The 19,038-nt window shown below is 46.6% G+C and overlaps 1 protein-coding gene and 1 long non-coding RNA gene across 4 annotated transcripts in view; one reads left to right on the top strand and one right to left on the bottom strand.

Annotated features, from left to right (window-relative positions):
- Positions 1 to 19,038, top strand: part of Pfkfb3 (6-phosphofructo-2-kinase/fructose-2,6-biphosphatase 3) — an 82,642-nt gene that overhangs the window by 23,211 nt on the left and 40,393 nt on the right. The window contains exon 1 of one of the 3 annotated variants that reach the window (XM_006497368.2): positions 17,716 to 17,738. The exons of the other annotated variants lie outside the window; for them this stretch is intronic. The gene's annotated coding sequence lies outside the window, so the exon portion shown is untranslated. Of the gene's footprint in view, positions 1 to 17,715; positions 17,739 to 19,038 lie in introns of those variants that run through there. 3 annotated transcript variants of the gene reach the window in all.
- On the bottom strand, positions 888 to 9,219 carry Gm10851. The gene is made up of 3 exons (XR_865972.3): positions 8,728 to 9,219; positions 1,136 to 1,399; positions 888 to 1,017 (listed from the first exon to the last, which is right to left on the bottom strand). It is a non-coding gene; the product is annotated as a predicted gene 10851 (long non-coding RNA).

The raw sequence follows: 19,038 nt of genomic DNA, 5'->3' as shown, positions 1-19,038 counted from the left end.
TTTTTGTCTTTTGTTTTGTTTTGTTTGAGACAGGGTCTCTATGTAGCCCTGGAGGTCTTGTAATTATGTGTGTATCCTAGGCTGTCCTAGAACTCACAGTTCATTTGCCACATCCTCTGAGTTTTGATATTAGGGGAATGTGCCAGCCTTATCCTTAACTCATCTTTCTAAGTCTGTTCTTTTTCATACGTGGGTTTGTCATGTACACACATGCAGTACCACACGCATTCATAATAGTAAGCATCTTAGTGGAGGTAGTAATTTGTTATTAGCCAAGATTAGCTCCTCCTATTCAAAGCAGGGATGGGATAGCAGAGAGCAAGCCAGCACTTCCTGAGCTGGAATGCGTGGAAATTGTCAACTATTTCAGTGGCAAATTGTTATGCTATGGATCTGGCTGGAGCCCAGAGTTCTGTAGTTGGAAGGATGACTCAGAAAGCGTGAGCTGGGCACCTTTGCCTCTGTGGCAGTGTCTGAGTCACTGAGGGAAACCCGAAAACCACTAGGTGTCAGGGACAGATGCTGTGCCGTCTGCTGGAACACCGAGGTCCTGGATTTGAGATCGCAAGGAAGTCCCTGCTTGCTCACTCAGTGAAGTCATCGGCACATTTGCTGGGACTGTTCCCATCAAGGAAGTGTGGTAAATTTCCCAACCTTGGCTTGCATCATGGTCCAGATGGCTTCTGTGGCCCACTTCAGCAGAGGGGAAGGGGCTGATGCAGCCAAAAGAATCAAACTTTGCTTCAGGTTGAGGAAGGAGGTAGGCATGGGCTGTGCTTGGAGTAGAAGCAGTTCTGGGCCTTGCTCTCCCTCCCTCCTGCAGGATCAACATCAAGGCTTGAGAAGAAAGTAGGATGCCCACTAATTCCTAAGGCACCAACGTTCTGTGAATCTACAACCGTTGTTTCTTTGAATCCAGGAAGCAAGGGTTCTTTGTTACACCTTTGCAATGATAGTGAGACGCTGAATCCTTAAGTGTTATCTAACAGCTGATAGTGTTGTGTGACAAAACTTTTCCTGGAGAGATAAAACACAGTCATCAACTCACCCCAGAAAGGAAACCCATGACAGACCAAAGTATGGATGCCACCATAGTCCACCCTGGTGAACCAAGAGTTCTATCATGGTTACTTACAGAAGCGTTGGTGAGGGGTTGCTTACAGGAGCAGAAGTTACTCAAAGACAGCTGCATCAACAGAGCCCACCCCAGCTCACAAAGACTGATAGACCTGGAGCACACTGCACAGGCAGCTCAACAGATCAGAGGGTGTCCTTTCCAGGTGCCACGGTTGCTCTAAATCTCCAGGTGTCTGGGCTGGCTTCTGATTCTTCCAGGCAGTAAGTCTGGTCTGGGAGTCTCCTTTGTAGCTCGGCTCTGCTTTCTCTGGCATGGTGGGCCCTAGTGAATCAGGTCAGTTTTCAAGAGTTTTTAATTTGTTTCCCTCTCTGCTTTAAGAGCTCAATGTTTCAATATCAGAGGCAACTGTTAACTCCCAGACCTGTAATCTCATCATGCAAGAGGCAGAGACAGGAGAAACTCAAGAACAGGCTTGGTTTTACATCTTACTCAAAGCCAATTTGGGTATGACTTTATTGCCAGTGTTTGGGAGGCAGAGGCAGATGTGAGGCTAGCCTGGTCTCTAGCAAGTTCCAGGCTAGTCAGAACTACAGAGTGAGACCCCGTATCATGAACAAATAAAAAACAAAAACTCCAACAAAACCAGGGCTGGGGATATAGCTCCGTTGGTAGAGTCTTTAAAAAACAAGCACGAAGCTTTGGGTTCTATTTCCAGCAGTAAAGTGAGCAAAGCAACCGGGGACTGTATCTAAGAGTCAGGATGTGGAGGTGATACGACCAGAAGCTCAGGGTCAGCGTTGTCTATAACGTGAGTTTGAGGCCAGCCTGGCTACATGAGATACTGTTCTCTCATAAAAAAGAAAGAAAGAAAGAAAGGAAGAAAGAAAGAAAGGAAGGAAGGAAGGAAGGAAGGAAGGAAGGAAGGAAGGAAGGAAGGAAGAGAAAGAAAGAAAAAAGAAAACAAACTGTGTATGGGAGGGAGGCGGGGCTGGGTGTAGTTGGAGTTATCCTTGAGAAGACCTGCCCTGACCTACCACAGGGCCTCAGGCCTTTCTCCTCTCCTCTCTTTCTGGCCTGGAGAAGCACTCTGACATCCCAGATGACCCTTCGAGATAAAGAGAAACTTGTGAAGTTCCAAGGGATTTACTGATAAAGCGTCTTATCTCAGTGTGGCTTCTACTGGAAGCTGCAGGTCTGAGAAAGCCAAGCACCTTCAGTGCCTCTCTTTTATCCCTTGCATCCCGAGGTCTCCCAGGTTAGCTCATCCTGGATGTGGGTGATGTGACTCTCCCCTTCTGTGTTTACATCATCCAGGTGTTTCCCTAGTGAAACATCTGGATGTCCCAGTGCCATGCCCTGTCACCAGCAGACCTGACAGAGCCTCTGCCAACAGGTTTCTCAGTTCCCTCAAGACACCCAGGAGTCAGTGGGAATGGGTTCCTTTGTGGTCAAGTCCTGAGAAACCCAATTTCCAGCACACTGAATGGGAGCATACACCATGGGTCACCTGTTCAGACATCAAACCATTAGCAACTCTTTTAAAGTCTCCTTGTAACCTGTGGGGAACAGAATGAAAACACTCATTCATCCAAAAAAGCTGAGGTGGGGGCTGGGAGAGAGATAACTCACTTTGTATCTGTCTAGTTAGCTGTGAGTTCCATACCCAGCATTGAATAAACATGTCTATGACCTCAGCACTTGGAAAGTAGAGGCAGGAGGATCAATGTTTAAGGTTAGGGTCTTAGTCACTGTTCTACTGCTGTGAAGAGACACCATGACCAAGGCTTTGGTTTTTCGAGACAGGGTTTCTCTGTATAGCCCTGGCTGTCCTGGAACTCACTCTGTAGACCAGGCTGGCCTTGAACTCAGAAATCCGCCTGCCTCTGCCTCCCAAGTGCTGGGATCAAAGGCGTGCACCACCACCACTCGGCGGCAACTCTTTATTTTATTTTACTTTTTGCTATTTTTTTTTATTGAATATTTTCTTTATTTGCATTTCAAATGTTTTTCCCTTTCCATGTGTCCCCTTCAGAACCTCCCTATTCCATCCCCCATTCCCCTGCCTCTATGAGGGTGCTCCCCTACTCACCCACTCCCATCTTTTCTTCCTGCCATTCTACACTGGGGCATCAAACACCCTCAGGCCCAAGGGCCTCTCCTCCCACTGATGTCCAACAAGGCCATCCATCTTCTGCCACATATGTGGCTGGAACCAAGGGTCCTTCCATGTATATTCTTTGGTTGGTGGTCCAGTCCCAGGGAGCTCCAGTGGGGGGGGGGGTCTGGCTGGTTGACACTGTTGCTCCCCCTACGGGGCTGCAAACCCCCTCAGCTCCTTCAGTTCCTTCTTTAACTCCTCCGTCAGGGACCCCCATACAAAGTCCAATGGTTGGCTGCAAGCATCCCCCTCTGTATTTGTCAGGCTCTGGCAGAGCCTCTCAGGAGACAGCCATATTAGGCTCCTGTCAGCAAGTACTTCCCAGCATCCACAATAGTGTCTGGGTTTGGTGTCTGTATATGGGATGGATTCCCCAGGTGGGGCAGTCTCTGGATGGCCTTTCCTTCAGTCTCTGCTCCACACTCCATATTTCCTCCTGTGAGTATTTGTTCCCCCTTTATTTATTTTTTTTAAAAAGCATTTAACTGGGGACTTGCTTACAGTTTCAGAAGTTTAACTCATTATCCTCATGGCAGGGAGCGTGGCAGTACATGGGGAGCTGGAGCAGTACCGGAGTATCCTGATCCACAAGCAGACAGACAGACAGACAGACAGACAGGCACTGGGCTTGGCATAGGCTTTTGAAACTTCGGAGTTCCCGAAGTCCAAGCTTCCTAAGACCATTTTCAGCCCTATCCCCTCCTTCTCTTCCTGTCTCCCTGGGCCTAGGTTAGGCATTTAAGGTCTGGGAGCCTGAGCTGGAATGATTGTGAGTTCAACTCCAGCCTGGGCTTCAAAGTGAGGCTTTTTTTTTTAAAGAGAAAGAAAGAAAGAAAGAGAGAGAGAGAGAGAGAGAGAGAGAGAGAGAGAGAGAGAGAGAAAGAAAGAAAGAAAGAAAGAAAGAAAGAAAGAAAGAAAGAAAGAAAGAAAGAAAGAAAATCAGTGTGGAGACAGCCAAACACAGATACTTTAAAAAGGAAATTTATAAGCTAAGATTTGGTGACATAAAGGAAGTTACAGAAAAAGTTAGCCTCAGATGTGACCAGGTTGACCTTTCTCTGAAGCTCCCGTATTTCTAGTGACCTCTGTTATCTTCATATGCTCATTCGAAACCTGAAACGTTCGTGTGGTTCATGCTGGTCTAACACATCTCAGTCAGATCCTTTTACTGACCTAGGCCTGTTTACAAGAAGAAACTGACACTTCGCTGACCGGCCCGCCAGCCAGCCCATCTCCCTTTAACTTGTTTCTTAATCCAGCCTCAGAGTTCTTAGAAATGTCATTGGTCAGTAAACAATAAACAAGTCCATTTCCCTCTGCCTCACAATGTTGGGTGCACCTGGCTGAGGACATCATACCACACAGGCAGGGGCCACCGGCATCCAGCTCAGGTTCTGCTGGATAAGCCTGGGATCCTCTCCCGGGTCCATTGGCCTAGAGCTGTCCTGGACTTGCCAGCTAAGGCCCTGGCCTTGTTGGGCTTGTTTTTTAACCTAGGATGTTGGATGCCCTGCTGACTTGGACAAGAGCAGAAGCCTGAAGCTGGATGTGGTGGCTCAGGCGTGTGATCCACACTTGGGACTCAGGCAGGAAACCTGCTGTGAGTTCAAGGTCAGTCTGCAACAAAGTGACATTCTGTCTCAGTTCGTTCCAAAATAAACAAGAAAACAACAAACAAATCAAGGATAAAAGCAAACAGCAACAAAGAAACAAATAGAAATGAGACAGGGCCTGGTGGTGTCTTCCTGCAATCCTGACGGTGGGAAGTGGAAGCAGGGGGGTTAGGAATTTGAGGATAACCTTGGCTCAGCATCTCTGTGTGCTCTGTGCACACACCAGCTGCATCTCTTTTGTTTCTAGGCATAATATAAACGAGTATCTAGAGAGGAGAGAAATACAAGCTGTTCTTTTTTTTTTTTTTTTTTTTTTGGTTTTTTTCAAGACAGGATTTCTCTGTGTAGCCCTAGCTGTCCTGGAACTCACTTTGTAGACCAGGCTGGCCTCGAACTCAGAAATCCGCCTGCCTCTGCCTCCCAAGTGCTGGGATTAAAGGCGTGCGCCACCACCGACCAGCCTACAAGCTGTTCTTTACATGGTTATAATTCCTAGAAAATAGAGGCATTTCATTCCCTAGCCGCCAACCCCCCCCCCCCTTTCTGGTTTAGGACAGTTTCTTTTTTCTCATTCTTCATTGGTTCTATGATAATTTTACACATACAATTTTGATCATATTCACCCTTCCCTACTCCTCTCAGATCCACCCATATCTCTCTTACTCATCCATCCAACTTTGTATCCTCTGTCTCTCCTCCTCCCCTTCCCCTCCCCTCTACTTCCCCTCCCCTTCCCCTCCCTTCCCCTCCTCTCCTCTCCTCCCCATCCCCTTCCCCCTCCCTCCCCCTCCTCCTCCCCTCCCTCTCCAAACACATTGAGTATAGCTGCCACTACCCATGTTCTCTTGCATACATAGCCTTCCACTGGAGCATGGTTGACCATCCAGGAGCCCTGCACTCAAAGAAAATGAACTTTCCCTCTCCCGCAGCTACCGTTTGTCCAGTAGATCTTTATCTGGGGGTTTGATTACACGCCCCCATTCTTTCTACATGCTGGGGAAGCTGGGCTTGAGCTTGTGCAGGTCTTATGCAAGCCGTCTCAACTACTGTAAAGTTGTATGTGCAATTGCCCCTGCTGTGTCCCACAGCCACTTTCCTGGTAGTCAACAGCTGCCTCTGGCTCACACAGCCTTTCTCACCCCTGTTTTGCAATTGTCCCCAACCCTTGGGAGGCGGTGAATGATGAGACATTTAGGGGTGAGCAGCCTATAGTCTCCTATTACCTGAACCTAAGAAGCCTCTGACGGCAGTTGGGAGATGGTTATCTATGAGAATAAGGATGCCTAATTAGGGATTGGTTTAATACTATGCCTGTTTACCAGAATTCTCCCCAGGGGCCTGGGACCTGTCTAGCCATAGGTTCTTTGACCCGATAACAGTGCCAGATACAGGTTTTATATTGTAGATCAGTCTAGACAGGATTTCTCTCTGTGGCTCAGGTTGGTCTTGAGCTCATGGCAGAACTCCTGCCTCAGCCTCCCAAGTGCAAGATGACATTGGTGAGCCACTGCACGAGATTCTATCTCGCAGTCATAGTACATCCATATGCGGTGTTAACCCCGTCTCCATCACAACAATTTCAGCCACTTCCAGTTGCTATGCCCACATCCCATGTGCCTAGAGTCGCCTACAATTGTTGCAATTGAAGAGGGGACTGAGTACTGAATGCGGGAACTCCCTCAAGTGCAGAGGAATGCTAGTGTGGTTGGCATCGTCTTATTTTAGGGATGCGAACATGCCTAATAACTTAGTGATAGGGAGATGGTGGCAGAAAGAGCTGTAGGAGGGCAGTGCCAGCCAGCCTTGTCCTTTCTTTAAGAAAAACAAAGACAACCTAGCTTTCTGATGTGCATCAGTGAGATTTGTTCCCTTTTGTGCTCAAACACTCCCGTCTATAAGAGAAGGAGCTAAGGGAAGGAAATGCTGGGAAGTCCCTAGTAAGTCCCCAGAGAACAAATAGGAGAAGCACGGGGACAGAGTGTTTCAATCAGTGGGGACAGTTAAAAAGCAGCTGAGAAGACCAGCAAAGTGTAGGAGAGAGGGAGAAGAGAAAGAACCAAGTCCCCTCAGACGTTCAGTCTGCACTCCGCAGAGGCAGACAAAGGAGGAGCACAGGCAGTGAGAGAGACAGGCAGAGATACTGTCGTCTGAGCACGTAGAAAGCAGGCCAGCAGGGCTGGTCATATAGCTCAGTTGGTTAGAGTGCTTGCCTAGCGTACATGAAGGCTTCAGTTCAGTCCCAAGAACTGCAATACCCGGGCAGAGTGACGGACACACTTGTCATCTCAGCATTCAGCAGGCAGAGGTAGGAGGAGCAGAAAGTCAGCCATGTAGAATATAGACACACACACACACACACACACACACACACACACACACACACACACACACTCTGCAGGCTTCCAGAACAGAGAGGCTCACTTTTCTCTACACTAAAGCAGCTCAGGGCCAATCAAAGGTGCTGGCTTCGAAGGCAGAGTGCTCAAACCCAGTAAACGGTGTTCTAGTTTTATAAGTCCTGGGATGACGGCTAAGTGACTGGAGTGAACTAGGCAAGTGACTGTCTCAAGAGAATGAGGTATGTAGGAATTCCAGCTGCTAGGAATTCTGGGAAACACTCTGAAGGCCCTGGGTTCCATTCCTAGAACTGTGTGTGCATGCACATGTGTGTGGGGTGGGGGCTGGGATCAACCTTTTGATGTTCAAGCCATTTTAATTGCTCAGCCTTTAAAAATCACTGCATTGGCATGCTGGTGAATGGTATGTTTGTCTTTGATCCTGGCTCTTGGGAAGGAGGCAGGATGCAGGAGGCCAGACTTGAATATGTGGGTTTCACCAGTTGCTTTTCTCAGTGCTGTGATCAGAGACAAAAGCAATATGTGCAAGAAAAGGCTTATTCGTGCTCATGTTAGAGGATTGAAGGCCATGGCTGAAGGCGTGTGAGCCAGTCACATTTCATCGTAGTCAGAAAACAAAGAGAGAGATGGTTATCAACTAGCTTTGCTACTTCAAGACCCTAGCCCATGGAGAGGAGCCACTCACACTCAGGATGGTCCTCCTCCCCTGTTAAACCTTTGGGGAAACATGGTGTCTCCATAGTGATTTCAACACCAGTCAAATTGATAAAGAACCTACCCATCACAGCAGGCCTAGAAGGGGTCAGGGGAAGGGAGTAGGGTGGGAATTTTAGAGTTTAGGGGACACAATTTCAATTGGGGAATAGGAAAAGTTCCAGAGATGGGTGGTGGAGGTGGTTGTTGCAGAAAAATGTGAATATACCCAACACCACTGGGCTATGGGTTTAATGATAGTTACAACAATAATGTTATGCCTGTATATTCTCCCATAACAACACAAGAATTACAGGAAAATGAAAGATGAGTGTTGGTATGCTGATGTCCTATAATAGCAGCACTCGGGCAACAGAGGCAGGGGGATTGCCACAAATTCTACCTCAGCCTGGTCTATATAGTTTATTCCAGGCCAGCCAGGGTTTAACAGAGAGATCCTGTCTTAAGCAAATGAACAAACCAACCAAGCAAGCAGTCTTCACTCCTTTTTCCCTCATCTCTGCATTCCCCTACTCCCAACAAATATGCACTGCTACCCCCACCACCAACGTCCCCCATAGGCCGAGGCTGAGGCCTGTAAACAGAAAGACATAAGGGTCCCAACATCTGTAGTGTAGCCTCAGGTAGGACAGAGCCAAGCCTCATGGTGAAGAAAGAAAGACACAGCCAATGGTCAGAAACAAGCTGCTTTGTATCTGATGCTGGTCCAGGAGCAGGGTGGATTAGGATGGTACAGCGAGCTGCCTGTCTATCTTATTGCTTTAGCAAAGATAATTAGGAGTCTTCTTTATAAAGGCCAGACCTCACCTGCTCAGGTTCTCCCAGGCTGCGACTCTGCGCCATGGCTCTGTGTTCTACTTGGAAGCACAACGGGTAGGGTAGGGCAGGGCAGCAACTGCCAGCCTGGAGCTCAGCCTTCGCTGTGTGATGCAAGTTGTAGTCCATCTGGGCCTGCTCCTCCTCTCTGTTTCTGCTCCAGCAGGCCAAAAGGGAGAGCCTTGGTTTGGGGGAGAAATGTCAGTCTGACTCAGCTGGATCCTGCCCAGGTTGGGGTGAAGTTTGCCGTCAGGTCAGAAGTCTGGCTGGGGTCAGGGTATGAGGACAGAGGGGGCAGCTGGTGCTATGCTTTTCCCAACTCTGCAGGGACTCCACTTGCTTCATAGCAGATGCATCGCGTGCACAATGGATTCTCATGGACCCGCTCTGTGGTCTCAGGTTCTAAGTGTGGAGTCACAGAGACCCTGCACGCACACACATACATATATCAGGCATGCACAGGAAACACCTTGTCAAGGAGACTAGGTTCTTCCCAGCCATACCTACTCTGCCTCCTGGGGACTTTTCCAGTGGGTCAAGCAGTGGGGAATTTCTCTGGAAACCCCCAAGAAACTTAGTACCCTAAGCGTGTCTAGTCGTCTCACAGAAAGTCAACTCGGTTTTAGTTCTCAAAACAAACCACACAAAAGTCCTTTTGTCTTTTTCAGGCAGGGTCTCTTGTGACCTAGGGTGGCCTGGAGCTTTCGGTGTAGCTGAGGATGACTTCGAAGTTCTGGTCACCCAGGACTGGGATTACAGGTCTGGACCACGCTAACTAATGAATCTGGTGCGGATTGAACTCGGTCGGGGCTTTGTGCATGCTAGGCAGGCACTTCACAAACTGATGTATATATAGCCCCTGCCCATCTTGTTTGGATATTTGAAACAGGGTCTTGTTAAGGACCCTTAACAGGCTGGCTTTCAGCTCAGTGGATCTTCCTGCCTCAGCCCACGGGTTCTTTGGATAACAGAGTACCACCACCATGCCTGGATAGATCTCAATTTACTGAGACAAGAACACCATCATCGACAACACAAATGTGATTAAACAGCCAGGAGGCCAAAGTCTTGCTTCCTAGCAGGTCTCTTGCGAGAACTCAGATGGCAGGAGGGTGTGCTGTGGCTTCCCTTTGATCTGGGGACACACTGATATCAGCAGCCTACAAGGTCATTCAATTCTTCTCCCACTTCCTTTGCGCCTGCCAGTGTTTGGGCAGGGATTATAGGGATCACCGCTGGCTCTCTCAGAAATCTGCTCCGGAGGCATCCGGGCAGGTAGGCCGCTCCTGTCTGATTTTCTAAGTGTGGGCTTTTCCCTAAGATGTTTTACCCGTTGTGGATAATTTAACAGGAATGGGACTAAGGGTGTTTTCTTTTTTTCTTCCCTTTTAAAAGATTTATTTACTATTATATCTAAGTACACTTTAGCTGTCTTCAGACACACCAGAAATGGGCATCAGATCTCATTAGTGATGGGTGTGAGCCACCATGTGGCTGCTGGGATTTGAACTCCCGACCTTTGGAAGAGCAGTCAGTGCTATTAACCACTGAGCCATCTCTCCAGCCCCCTAAGAGCGTTTTCTAAGAGCATGCTTTGGCCAAACTCGGAAAGCAGAGGTGTGGCTCAGTGGTGAAGCACTTTGCCTAGCAGGTATAGTAGGTACAAAGCCTTGGATTTGAACTCCAACACTGAGAAAAACAAAACAAAGCCAAAACAAAACAACAACCACCAACCACAAAATCAAATCAAAAATGTTTAAAATGATCATGACGAATACATACTTGTAAGTTGTGTGTGTGTAAGATGTAGGTACATGTGGTATAGGTGTGTACTGTAGTGCACAGGTGTATGTCTTTGGGAACTCCATCAATCTTCCTTATTCCCTTGAGACAGGGTCTCTCGCTGAACCTGGAGAGAGGCTGGCAGGCTGCAAGCCCCAGTGATTCTCCTGTCTCTACCTCCCGAGCTCCATCCTGCTTTTCATGTGGATGCTGGGATTTGAACTCCTGTGTACTCAGCAAGTGCTATTAGCCACTGTCTGTCTCTCACGTTCCCACATATGTAATTCTAGTCACCAGGAGGTTGAGGCCGGCCTGAGACACAGAGTGATACATAATGAGCTGCAGACCAGCCAGGGGCTACAGAGTCCTGAAAACAAACAAACAGATGTCAATTCAGTAGATGTATTTTTGAATACATCCTTTATATTTTATTTTAAAGTAAACAACAAACAAGATATCCCTCACATGCATACAAAACAACAAAACTTGGAGAGTTGGGAAGGAAGAAATGTGGATGTGGAGGCTGTCACCGGGGAGAGATGGTGACTTCTGTGCTCTGTGGACTTCCCTGTCCTCTGTCTGTCGTCACTGGACCTAGAGTGGGTTTCAGAGCTCGGCTAAGAACCTGCATGGCGGTGACCCATTGGTATCTCAGTACTTGGGAGGTGGATGGAGGAGAAGCAAAAATTCAAGGCTAGCTTTGGCTACATAGTAAGCGTGAGGCCATTGCCAGCCCTGAGTCAGCAAGGTGGATGGTGTAGTAAATGCCTTGCCCTTAAGCCTGACTACCTCACTTCAGTCCATGGGATCTACCTGGTGAAGCAGACAATGACTCTAGAGAGATGCCCCCTGGCCTCTACAGTATGGACTGTGGTATTCATTCCCAACATCAACAATACATACACACATACATACATACATACATACATACATACATACATGCGTACATGTGTACCATACATACATGCATAAATACTATATATACATACATGCTATACATACTTAAAAAACTCCCAGGGACCACTCTCACTCCTGTGTAGTACATCAACAGCTCCTTCCTTCTCTTCTCCAATTGTTAATCATTTATTCATTCTTAAATCTCAGCATGGTAGCCCAGGCTGGCCCCAGAATCTACTGTGTGGTAGAGTCTGGCTTCAAGCTCACTATGTAGCTGAGAATGACATAGAACTTCTGATCTTCCTGATTGCACTTCTCTAGTGCTGGGATGGCAGGCATGTCCCATCACACCCCCTTATGCCATGCTAGAGAGCAAACCCAGGGCTTCCATCATGCCAGGCAAACAACTGAGCCATCTCTCAGCCCTATCCATCTCCTTTGGGTTTTGTTCTGCTTTGCTTTCTGAAACGGGGCTTCACTTTGTAGTCCAGGCTGAACCCATTATGTAGTCCAAGGTGGCTTTGGACTCTGGGCAATTCTCCTGCCTCAGCCTCCAGAATGCTGGGTTTTCAAGATGTTGGGATTTTAAGCACGCAACACAAGGTATTTAGCTGCCTTTCTTTCCTTCTCTGTTTCTTTTTAAAGAGAACACACAGCCGGGCAGTGGTGGTGCACACCTTTAATCCCAGCACTTGGGAGGAAAAGGCAGGCAGATTTCTGAGTTCAAGGCCAGCCTGGTCTACAGAGTGAGTCCCAGGACAGCTAGGGCTACACAGAGAAACCCTGTCTCGAAAAACCAAAAAACCAACACCACCACCAGCCCTCCCCCCAGCCCCCCCCCCCACAAAGGCCTAAACCAACCAAAATGAGGAAAACCATTTACAAACACACAACATCGCTGCCCTCTGTTCGTTGTTGCTGATTTTTTTTTTTTTTTTGAGGCAGAGTTTCTCTGTGTAGACCAGGATGTCCTGGAACTTAGACTAGGTTGGCCTTGAACTCAGACATCCATCTGCCTCCTGAGTGTTGAGACTGGAGACAGGTGCTACCACCGCCTACTGCCCACGGAGAATACTTTGCGCTGGCCAACTACTCTTCTCCCAGCTCATATACTCAGAGAGACTACATCGGAGGAAACTGAGCTTTCCCTTGCCAGTGCATTCTTGGTTATCAGTTGCATTCCTGGAACCCATGTCTACTTTCCCTTCTCAGTGCTGGGACCCTGTCAGTCTTGAACCTGTGCAGGCCGTGCAGGCTGCTACAGTCTCTGAGTTCATATGTGCTTTTTTGGAGTGGGGTCATTCATCGCCTCTGGGTCTCCTAATGTTTTTACCTCCTCTTTTACATAGGGGAGGGCTCTGGTGAAGATATCTCATTTAGGAACGAGTGTTCCAAAATCCCAGGCTCTTCACATTTCCTAGTTGTGGTCTCTGTGTTGGTTCCCATCTACTGCAAGAGGAGGCTTCTCCAATGGGGCCTGTGTGAGGCAGTGATCTATGTGGATAGCAGTTTGTCATTAGGAGTCTGCGGTCCTGTCTAGTCTCAGATTCTTGGCCATTGTAGCAGGGTCAGGTGTGGGTCCATCTCATGGAGAAGGCTTTAAAAGACTTTTGTTTTATTTTTTAATTTTTGGTGTTTGTTGACTATGTCCTTATAGGAAACTGATACTGGGAGAGATGCTAGCAGCCACCCAGCATCGATTTCATCCTCTTCTGTAGTAGAAGAGTTCTGGACAGTGGGCCAGCTAGGAGACAATCTTTGCCCCTTTATTTGCAGATGGGTGTGGGCTGTCACTCAGTCTGGCCAGGGAGTTGAATGTGCAAGCATCTCATGGATTTTGGGAGCACTGTCTTCAAATGAAGAAGCCAGTGCCTGTTGGTCTCTCTCTGCTTCCTCTACTGCCTGAAGTGCTGTGATTTATGCTGCCCCGCTAGGATGGTGCAGTATAATATTCATGTACGGTGGTGTGGGCTGAGTACCCTGCCACTGCGGTGAGAGTGGACTTCACTGCTTTCACTTATCGAAGGTCTTTATTTAAGTGTTGCCAGGAACTGCCAAGTTCAATTAAATGTATTAATCATTATCTGTCACATTTTGGTTTAGGTGTTAAGAATTGAATCCCAGAGCCTTGTGTATTCCAGCCAGCCACTCTGACATTGAGCTATAGACTCCGTTGCTTTTCCTTTTTTTTGCTTTTTGTTTGTTTGTTTGAATGTTTGTTTTTCAAGCAGGGTCTCATATAGCCCAGACTGCCTTGACCTCCTGATTCTTTGGCCTCAGCTTCTGAGTGCTGGAATTACAGACGCTTTGTAGCGGTGTAAATGGAACCCTGGGGTTTTGTGTATACATTCAAGCACTCTACCAACTGAAATACTTGTTTGGTTTAAATGTAGACATGGCTACTTGGAACTTAACTGTTTAGCTCAGGCTAAACTCTGTTCTACTTGCATTTCTATGGCTGCAATAAAATACGTGGTCTAAAGCAACTTAAAGAAGGAAGGGTTTGCTTGTTTTATAGTTCTAGCTCATAGTTAATTGTTGTGGAGAAGTTAAGGCAAGAATTACAGCATCATATCCACAGTCAAGAGCAGAAAGAGAATAAATGAATGGATCCTTACTTGCTCTCAGCTGGATTGCTTAACTTTGTTCAGGTCCCTTTGTATAGAGGATTGGTGCCGCCCACAAGGGGTTGCATCTGCCCCCGTAGATGAACCTGATGTAGATAATTCCTAAGACTTTTATTCCAGGTGATTCTAGGTTTTATCAATTTGACAGTTAGGACTAACGAGCACAAACTCATAGCAATCCTCCTGTCCCAGCATACTGAGTGCCGATATCACAGCCATGTGCCTGAGATTACAGGCTTCAAAGTTGTATGACTCAGAGGTGTCTCTGTTCATTAATCATGTATGAGCCCTAAGAATTCTGATCAGATTTGTAGTGTCCAAGTGGAGGAAGAGCCTTCTGAGGGGATGTGCAGAGTTGCTGACGTTTTTTTTTTTTGCATGACCTTTAGCATTTTCAAGTTTTAACTTTCCATTTTGTAATAACTTTACTGAAATATTGCAAAAATAGGGCAAGGTATTTCCGATAGCTTTTACCCGGCTTCTACAAGTGTTAGCCTGCTACTCTAACTTTTCTGTCTTTCTGTCTAATCTGTCTGTCCATCCACCTACCTACCTCTCTGTCTCTAAACACTCCAGAGCGTATTTCTTTAAAACAAGGAAAGGGCTGAGTGTAGAAGGTCACATCTGAAACTCCACTACTTTGGAGTTTGAAGGCAGAGAAAGATTGCTGAGAGTTCAGTGTCAGCCTGGTGTACGTACTGAGTCCCAGGCCAGCCAAGGCTACATGGTAAGTAAGATCCAGTCTCAGAAAACCAAAACCAAAACCAAAAACCAAACAACAAACACCAAAATCAAAAGTGGAACCAAGCAAATCCAGAGCATAGATGAGAACCGGGAAATGAGTTTGATCCAGAGTGCTTATCTCACAGGTAGCTGGGGTTTCCAGCTTCCCATCATTGTTCTGTGTTTATCAAAGAAAACATATTTCTGCAGATGTGACAGGATCACAGGTTTCTGAGAAAAGCCATGAATTCTCGTAGAACAATTTTTCCCTCTCTTCTGTGACGCACGCCCTTGGTTTTTTTTTTTTTGTTTGTTTTGTTTTGTTTTGTTTTTTGTTTTTTTAAAGAGTATTGGTATACATTTTAAAAAGCAATTTTAGAAGTTTTATATTATGGTGGAAGCACGCAATACAGAATTGTCCCCTTTAACATTTGCCAGTGTGCAGGTCAGTCGGCTTAAGTGTATTTGCTTCATTGTGCAACAGACCTCTAGAATGTTCTTGTCTTGCAAAAACTGAAACTCTCCCCTCAGTGTTTCTGTCTTCTCTCAGACCTTGGCATCCATTACTCTATGCACGGTTTTCCATACAGAATCAAGCTGCTTAATAGTCTCAGATAAGTGGAATCAATCACGCTGGTGGTTGGCTTACTTTGCTTAGCATAATGTTCTGGAGTCTTATCTAAGCTCCATCCTTTTGTTTGCTCAGTGATAGTCTACTATCTCCATACATCCCATCTTTTTTATTGATTGACCTTTCAATGTACACTTGCTGTTCCTGACTCCTTCCTATTCCTCCCTATATAATAAGGGTTGTGTAATGGTGCTTTGAGTGTGAACGGACAGTGAGCCATCATAATCCCTACTCACATGATTGCTTTGCTCGGAGGATATTTATCTTGGCAACAGGAAAACAATCAGTTTATCTGTAATCCAAGCTCTCAGAAGATGGAGGCAAGACCATCTGGAGTTCAAGGCCGACCTAGGCTACATGAGATCTTGTCTCAAAAAACTAAAAAATTAAAAGTAGGAAGTGTACTATTTCTACTTGAGGTGTGATCTCACTTTACCAGTACTCTGTGAACCCCTACCAGTAAGGATGGCTTCCCTACCAGTAAGGAAACTTTCTGGGGCCTTGTCAAAGGAAGGTTTTGCCCCGAGACTTCTATTCCCTTGACTACAAAGGTAGTTAATGGTGTTACTGTTGTGTCTCAATCTATAGTTTCCCACTAAGAATTCTATGTTCAAGGCTTTTTCTCAATGATTGGATCCCTAGGGCTCTGACCTTATCAATGAAACAATCTATTAATACATTCATAATTCATTGATGGGATGTGATAGAAATCACGAGGTGGACTCTGTTCAGAGGAAGGAGATCAATAGGGAATGGCCTGGTTCTTGTCCCCAGACTCCACTGTCTCTCTGATCTGTCTGTGTCTCTGTCTGGTCTCTCTCTTTGGCTCCTGTCTGTCTGTCCTGCTCTGCCACATCCTCACACTCTTGATATTCTATGTCATAGTAGTACTGAAGCAATAGAGCTACCCTATCGCTGTTTAAGATCACTGCAACCATGAGCCAAAATCAGCCCTTCTCCCTCTGTGTTAGGTGTTTTGTGACAGGGATAGATGCAAAGTGACGAACACAGTCACTACAGGCTCAGTCAGTAGCTTTACACTCACACTCCCTCTGAATTGCACTCAGAGACTCAAAGACAGAAAAGAATCCTTGAGAGCAGAGACTTGTCTGCTGAGCAGTTGTGGTGTGGAAGAGGGTGTAGGCCACCCAAGACATCATAGATTCCCTCATTTGCAAGGCTGTTTGGAGACCAGCTGCTTTGATTTCCAGATGTCGTAGTTGGGAACTGGACGCTGTGGGGATGGTAATAGGATAGATGCTGGAGATCTTTCTAGCCTGCTGCTACTCATCCCCCAAGCGAATCTCTCTTTAACCCTTCCAGCTGGCACCTAATGTTTTATCACGGGCACAGCACGGTGGGCACAGCTCACGGTGGGCTGATGATATGGGTCAACAGGTAAAAGCACTTGCCTCACGAGACTGACAGCCTCAGATCAACCCCTGGAATCTGGGGAGGAATGAGAGAATGTACTTCCAAAGGTTGCTCTCTGACCTCCACGGGCAGAAGAGAAGTCCTTGTATCTTTGTAAGAAGCTGCTATCTTAGCTATGGTCTTATTGTTTGGGGGGAGCGATGTGCCGAGATAGCGTCTCATTCTGTAGCCCAGGCTGACCCCAAACTCATGGAGATCCTTCTGAGGGATAGGACTATAGGCGTGAGTGACCACGCTTGGCTTGCTGTGGGGCTAAAGGTGTCCCTGAGCTTTAGCCTCCTCTCTCCATTGCTAGGATTGTCTACCACTCTCAGATTGATCCTGCAGTGCTTGGACAGAACACCAGGGCTTTGCCTTACCAACTGAGCCAGATGTTCTGTATTTTACATCTAGTTTTTTTATCTGCTCCTCACAGGAAACAACCGGATAGCCCTTCTCTGAAGATACATCGATTTCTTTCCACTCCCTTTAAAAGTCACCATGCAGAATCCAACAGGCTCGTTCTTATCTCTGGCTAGCCCAGACCGACCCATTCTCTCAACTGAATACTATGTATTAACACAGCCCAGCTGGAGTAGGTTTTCTAACATCAACTTAGCATTGCTTTCCAAAACCTGCATTCATTTTTTTTTTTCCCGATCCAGCTCTATTTTTAGGCTGTTTTCCACTGAGAGAAGTAAGACTCGTATAAGGGGAAGAGAAAGGGAAGGATGCCAACCTTGTTTGTCAGCTGGGAGTTGCTCCACAGCACGTGTTTACACCACAGGCGCTGGCAGGCAGGCCTTGTGACACAGCGCCCTCCCCTACTTTCTCAACTGATCCCTGCGAGCAGCACTGGGGCTCATTTTTCCATACTCAGCAGAAGATGGGCTGTTTTGCCGTCTCCTCAGGCCTGGGTTCAGTGTAGGGTAGGTAGACTTTGACTACCCCTATCAGTGTGCACTCATGAACGAGAAGTGTGTGTGTGTGTGTGGGGGGGGGGTTCTCTTCTTTCAGCACAGAATCAGGGCCATTTCTTTTACCTGCTGGCTGAGCCATCTTATCAGCCTGGTACCAGAGTTTCTTCTCTGCCCTTCCTTCCATTCCGGCTGGGCAAGTTTTGTCGATGGGTTTCTGCTGGATTGTAACAGTCAGCTATCTCAGCCTGCAAGGTTTAGAGGGTGCCTGGAATTGCTTCCCCCTCTTCCTCCTCATTGTAATCTCCTCTTCCTCTTCCTCCTCTTCCTCCTCCCTTTTCTTTTCCTCTTCTTTTAGCAGGCAAAGTCCCTCTGTAGCTTAGGCTGCCCAGAAACGTACAATGATACTCCTGCCTCTGCCTCTCAAATTCTGGGGTTACAAACATAAGCCACCATATCTGCCTAAAATTGCTTCTGTTGTAACCAAATTTTTGTCATTGTTGTTTTGAGACAGCATGGCCTCAGAGTCACTATGTAGTCATTGTCTTGCTTACTTTTTTATTACTGTGAAGAGACATCATGACCACGACAACTCTTATGAAAACATTTAATTCGGGCTGGCTTACAATTGAGAGGTTTAGTCCATTATCAGCATGGTGGGAAGCAAGGAAGCATGCAGGCAGGCATGGTGCTGGAGAAGTACCTGAGAGTTCTACATCTGGATCAGCAGGCAGCAGGAAGAGACAACCACTGGGTTGAGTTTGGGCTTGGGCTTTTGAAATCTCAAAGTCTACCCACAATGACACATTTCCTCCAACAAGGCTAACTACCTCCTAACCTTTCTCAAGTAGTGCCATTCTCTGATGACTAATTATTCAAACACAAGAGTTGATGGTGGCTGTTCTTATTCAAACCACCAGTCACTGGCCTCTCCTGATCATGTTCTTTCTTTTTTTTTGGTAGAAAAAAATAATTTTATTTATTTATTTATTATAAACCTTATTATAAAAAAGACTTGCAAATAAGGAACATCACATACCCAAGTTAACCAGATCCAAAGACTATGCATCTCAATAAACCCCTGTAGAGTTGGAATAACCATCCCAAAGCCATGGAGATTTACACCAAGCTTCACACCTTCACTCTGGAATCATTGCATGAACTTATCCAATACCAAAACATCACCAATAAAATCTATGGCAGAATTATCCCAGGAAAAATAATTAGCTTTACATCCGTTTTCAAAACTCACTTCTGTTGCCTGTAGTCAGTTCTTCTGCCCTAATATTTAGCCTTTCTTGTTCAAGGATTT

The sequence above is a fragment of the Mus musculus genome, chromosome 2, assembly GCF_000001635.26.
Source record: "Mus musculus strain C57BL/6J chromosome 2, GRCm38.p6 C57BL/6J".
NCBI lineage: Eukaryota > Metazoa > Chordata > Mammalia > Rodentia > Muridae > Mus > Mus musculus.
The sequence above is the reverse complement of the archived record's forward strand: the minus strand, read 5'-3'. Positions and strand labels throughout refer to the sequence as shown.